Source organism: Nicotiana attenuata, chromosome 6 (genome assembly GCF_001879085.1).
Source record: "Nicotiana attenuata strain UT chromosome 6, NIATTr2, whole genome shotgun sequence".
NCBI lineage: Eukaryota > Viridiplantae > Streptophyta > Magnoliopsida > Solanales > Solanaceae > Nicotiana > Nicotiana attenuata.
Window position 1 is genome coordinate 74,690,454 of NC_031994.1, and position 6,096 is coordinate 74,696,549.

Consider the following 6,096-nt stretch of genomic DNA (forward strand, 5'->3'; position numbering starts at 1 on the left):
CATGTCTTGCAACCAGAGAATATGAAGATGATACCACAATTGGTTGCAGGTGTTTGGAGCGAAGATGGCAATGTACAGCTTGAGGCTACTTCTTATTTTAGAAAAATGCTCTCAATCGAAAGGAGTTCCCCAATAGCAGAAGTAATTCAAGCAGGTGTAGTTCCTCGTTTTGTTCAATTTCAAATGAGAGATGACTTTCCACAGCATCAGTTTGAGGCATCTTGGGATCTCACATGTTGCATCTGGAACATCTGAGCATACAAAGGTGGTAATTGATTCTGGTGCAGTCCCAAGTTTTGTGAAACTTCTTGGTTTCCCTAGTGATGATGTGCGAGAGCATGCTGTGTGGGCTCTAGGAAATGTTGCTGGTGATTCCCCAAAGTGCCGCGATCTTGTCCTTAGCTGTGGAGCTCTAGTTCCCTTGCTATCTCAGCTGAATCTAAATGCCAAGCTATCTATGTTGAGAAATGCGACGTGGACACTTTCAAATTTCTGCAGAGGCAAACCACAACCTGCTTTTGATCAGACAAGGTCTGCACTTCCAGCTCTTCAATAACTTATTCATTTAACCAATGAAGAACTTTTGACTGATACTTGGTGGGCGCTCTCATATCTCTCGGATGGTACAAATGATAAAATTCAAGCTGTTATTGATTCTGGAGTATGCCCGCGTTTAACTGATGTTATTACTTCACCCGTCTCCATCGGTTTTGATTCCGGCGCTTCGGACAGTTGGAAATATTGTGACCGGAGATCATATGCAAACTCAGTGTATCATCAACCATCAGTCTTTGCCCCGTCTTTTGAACTTGTTGAATGGTAATCACAAGAAGAGTATTAAGAAGGTAGCTTGCTGGACAGTTCCAAACATCACAGCTAGCAACAGGGAGCAAATTCAGTCTGTAATTGACGAGTTTGATATAAAAAAGGAGGCTGCATGGGCAATCTCAAATGCCACATCTAGTGGTTCGCATGAGCAGACCAAGTACCTTGTTGGTCAAGCTTGTATCAAACCATCGTGTGATCTTCTCATTTGTCTTGACCCAAGGATTGTCACAGTTTGTGTTGAAGGGATTGAAAATATCTTGAAGGTTGGTGAAGCTGAGAAGAATTTGGGCCGGACAGCGGATGTAAATCTTTATGTGCAGCTGATTGATGATGCAGTGGGTTTATAAAATTGAGAATCTCCAAAGCCATCAGGTGGATTCACCTTCAACTGAAAGGATTTTTTGAGTGACGCATTTCCTCTACAAGTGAACTGATTCTGCTGGTTCCAGTTTAGGTTTGTATAGCTCAAGGGCTTGCATAGGAACAATATCAGTGTCCTGGGAATTGGCCATTCAATTTATTGTCTATGAAGGATCCTCAAATATTCTCATTGCCTATTTCTTCGTAGCTAAGTCAAAGTTCTTTATCGTTTTGCCTTCGAAAGCAATTGTTGGGAATTTTGCTGCGTTCCCTAAAATTCCTTGTTCACTCAGCTTAAATGTTTTATTGACATCACATCTTCTTGGTGTTGAATTTAATTGCTTAGAACTTAGTGTTGTATTCATCGTCTGTTTCGATGACGAAAGTTTGTAGCATTTGAGTATTGAAAGTAATTAAATTCCCTCATTATTACTTTTTTTCTTAAAAAAAAATTGGTAATAAACAAAAAGAAAAGAAAAAGAGAACGTCAGTTTGTTTCCTCTATTCTTGATCTTCCAGAACTACGCAAAGATCTGATTCATGCGGGGTCATGATACATAGGCAACCTACATAGGGTTCGATCGAATCATTTTTTTATTTATTAAAAGAAAAAAAAAAGAAAAGGAAAAATGGAAAAAAAAAGAGAGAAAAAAAAAAGAATAAGGGGTGAAATCATGGGATATGAGAAATGAGAGGAAAGAAAAGAGTGATAATAATAAGGGAAAAGAGGAAGGAAAATGATCAAGAAAGTGCTAGAAAAGCGAAGAAAAGAGAGGATTGAAATGAACAAATTGGGATGATGCCACCTGACCTTCGTACCCTCGAAGTCATTTTAGAACCGATAACTGTGGCTAGGTGCATTGCATTAGATGTGATATTTTTAGCTGTTAAATACCCTAACGCTAACGTGATGGCTTCATTTTGTTATACTCATATCAGAAGGGTGGTTGGTTTGTGGTTTTTGAAGTGGTAACTCTTCTCTACAACTTAAAGTCAAAAGGCAATGGCAGACAACAACAGAACTGAGTTGGTTGATACGGGTGCCCAAAAGCAAATTTTCAGACCCATACGCGAGCTTTGATCCTGCTGTTCGATGCATGTACCACTCTAAAGTCCGGGGGCATAGCATTGAAAATTGTCGCTCTTTGAAAAGGGAAATAGAAAGAATGATTCAAGAAGGGGTAATTGTGGTCAATGACAGTGACAGGGAGCATGCGAATCCTCTTGGGAACTTGTTGATTAAAGTTGATAATGGTCTTGGCAGTATTGATGCGAAACTCAGTGGCTAAGATGTCGTGCTTGGTAATTGGGAAGACGCTCCATTTCTTGGTCATCCGGAGTGGTTTTTTGGTGGTTTATTTTGTTGTCATTTCTGTTGTCCGGGTTTTTTCAGGGTTGTAATCCGGATATTGTCTTGTACCCTTTCATTTTTCTAGGTTTGTTTAGTCGTAGTAGCTCGTTTAGTGCTGTCTAGGTTCGTTCCAGGGTTGTAACCCAAGTCTAGTTTGCTTGTCTTGTTGTTCGAACCATTTCACCATCTGTCTAATACAATTTCCTGTTTTCTGTTATTTCTAGTCATTTTCTTTTGCTTAGTTCTATTTTCTTTCCACATTTCTTTTCCTGTTGGCTCTAGTGACATGACATGCATGCATAATTCTCAGCCTGGTTTTAAAAGACAGTTTAGTAATGAAGCGATGAAACAATTTTGAAGATGATAGGGACACTTGAGGGAAATAAGAATAAATTTGGACATTTTGAGATCATTTGAAGCTCGAACCATGTGAAACTGGGGAAGGTAGAATATAAAGAAACACTATTGAAACGCATCCTGCCGCATCAGGTTGAAGCTAAATGCAGGTTTGTCCTAAATTGGCAGGGACGTTTGTGGTAACGAGTGTTGTCCAGTGGTGCTTTGTATTTAACAGATGTAGAATGCAAATGTGTGGATATGGTTATCAATCCTGATGTAGTCAGAAGATATTATGTATGATTTTTTTGGTTTGTTTAATTGTGTTGTTTGTATTTGGCATGCTTTGAAGATTGGAATGACGAAGGCATTTTGTTCTGCTATCCAAAAACTTTATCCTTTGTTACCCTCTTTGAGCCTCATTCATTTTCTTTCATACCCCTCTTTCGGAATCAGTAGCAAAGATCAAAAACACAAGCGTGAAAGATAAGTCAAGGAAAAAGAGAAAAGAAAATGAATGAAAAGAGAGAGAAGAAAAAAGAAGAAAGAAAGGAAAAGAATGAAAGAAAAAAAAAAGGAAAAGAGAAAAAGGAGAAGAAAAGAAAAAGAAAAAGAAAAAAACAACAAAAAAGAGAAAAGGAAGAAAGAAAAGAAAAGAAGAGGAAGAGGAAGAAAAAGAAATGAAAAATCACAACAAAGTAACCTGAACTACGTTTGACTTGATCCCGAAAGGGTACGTAGGCAGCCTCTCTCCGAGGTTTAGTCACACCGAAACAAAAATCCAAAAGTCCCCAAGAAAGAAACTGGGGCAGAAGTTGTGTATGTTGTGAGAAGTTGATTCCGAAAGTTGTAATTTTGAACCCATGTCGAATTGTTTCGAGCCTCTGATACCTTTTCTTTCTAACCCTATCCAAAAGCCCACATTACGGTCCAAAGAAAGACCTTCCAATCAGTCTTCAAGAAGTGCCAAGACGAGCAAGAAGAAGTGATTCATGTTAGGGGCAACACTCCTGTACAAGCAGAAAAATAAGGAAAATGAGAGAGTCTTATTGGTGAAAACCCTCACGGGCACCATAAGGCAAAGTGAGTTGAGAGAAATAAAAAATGAGAGTGTCTTATTGGTGAAAACCTTCACGGGCACCTTGAGGCGACTGTAAGTTGAGAGAAAGAACGAAATGAGAGAGGTTTGATGGTGAAAACCCTTCGGGCACTACAAGTCGAAAAAGGGTTGTGATTCAAATTGGATAGGCGGAGCATCGAAGCCCACTTTCACGGCAAAAAGGTACGACAACAGCTGAGCATCAGATCTTCTTAACAGAATAGGCCACAGGTGCATGTTAAGGTCATTAGAGTCGGTACCCACATCCGATAGGTTTCCACTTTGTAGTTTTCTTGTTAGGAATCATCTCTTTCTGTTGTCATCTACTCTGTCCCTTTTGTCTTGTTTATTTCCTCTTCCTGAGTCTATTGGGTCAACACAAGTGAGAAATGACTTCAAAATTTGCCACCAGCTTTCCAATTGCACAAAACGGGATCTGGTTAGCACATCAAAGCGTCATAAGTCAGGAAAGAACAGCAAGCACGCTGAGTTGGCAACAATCAATATGCTTTGGGATCCTTGTGAAATGCAAAGGCTTGGTATATGTCAATTCATGCAACAAATGAAGGGTTAGGGTGAACAGATCAAAGGTATTCCTTGTGATAAGCTTGATAAAAGGGCGTTAAACTAGTGACGAGCAAAACCTTCCAAGTAGCAGTCAAAGTTATCATGGCAAATGGAGGAGCTATAGACCTCAAGGACCGGACCAGGGGTTTAAGTCAAGAAAGAACAACATACATTTTGAGTGGGTGGCAATTGACGTGCTTTGGGATTCGTATGAAATACAAGGTTTTGGTACATATCAATTCATGAACAATGAAACAAGATGGAGGGTGTTTGGTGAACGGATCAGAGGTATTTTCTGCGTTAAGGAAAGTGGTTAGCAAGGTCTCCAAGTGAGAATCGATTATCAAGGCAAGTGAAGGAACAATACAACTTCAAGGCCGAGGCCAGTGATTAAGTCAAGAAAGAACATCATGTACGCGAAGCGAGGGCAATAGACGTGCTTTAGGATTCATATGAGACAAAAGGGTTGGGGGATGCCAGTTCATGCAACGCAACAAGTAGAGGATATCGGGAACAAGCAAGGTCTTCGAGTGGAAATCAGTCATCTTGGCAAATGCAGAAGCAGCCGGCCTCAAAGTTCAAGGCCACAAACTAACCACCACATTTTAAACTCACAAGTTTTCTTTGTTTGAAACAGGAACAAAGCAGTGCAAGAAAGTTGGTTCAACAATAAGAAAAAAAAGAAAAGAAAGAAAAGAAAAGGAAGAAGAGGAGAGCCGACAAAAGGGAAGTTTCTCAAATCTTCGCACTTGCCTGTCTTGTTAGCGTGCATAAAATGCTGCCATTGCTTTTCACATTTTCTCCTCCTAGGATGAAAAGTCCTAGTCTGATGGATTTTTCTCCAAATAGAAATCTTAGTCTGATGAATTTTCTCCTAGGATCTAAATCTTAGTCTGATGAATTTTTCTCCTAAGATAGAAAACCTAGTCTGATGAATTTTCTCCTAGGATCTAAATCTTAGTCTGATGAATCTTTCTCCTAAGATAGAAAACCTAGTCTGATGAATTTTCTCCTAGGATCACAATCTTAGTCTGACGAATTGTTCTCCTAAGATAGAAAACCTAGTCTGATGAATCTTTCTCCTAGGATCAAAATCTTAGTCTGATGAATCTTTCTCCTAAGTTAACAAAAAATAGTAACCTAGTCTGATAAACTTTCTCCTAGGATCTAAATCTTAGTCCGATGAGTTGTTCTCCTAAGATAGAAAACCTAGTCTGATGAATTTGCTAGTTAAAAGTCCTTGGTTTTACTCACAGGAGACGTACATTCCAATCAAGTCTTTAGTTTTATTCTCATCATTGCATCAATAGCTTAGGTGATCTATATTTTGTTAACAACTCACAAATCTTCCCAGTCACCAAACTGGGGTAGAAAATTTTCTTGGTTGTTTATTTTGTTGCGGTCAGGAGCCCTTGGAGAACAAGGGAATACTTTTCAAGTTCAGCAATCAGGAACCCACCTGGAAAACAAGGGAATACTTTTCAAGCTTCAGCAGTCAGGCGCCCACCTGGAGAACAAGGGAAGTGCAATTTAAATTTTAGCTTTTAATAACATT

At 39.3% G+C, this 6,096-nt stretch overlaps 1 pseudogene; it reads left to right on the top strand.

Annotated features, from left to right (window-relative positions):
• LOC109227987 lies at positions 1–1,233 on the top strand (annotated as a pseudogene).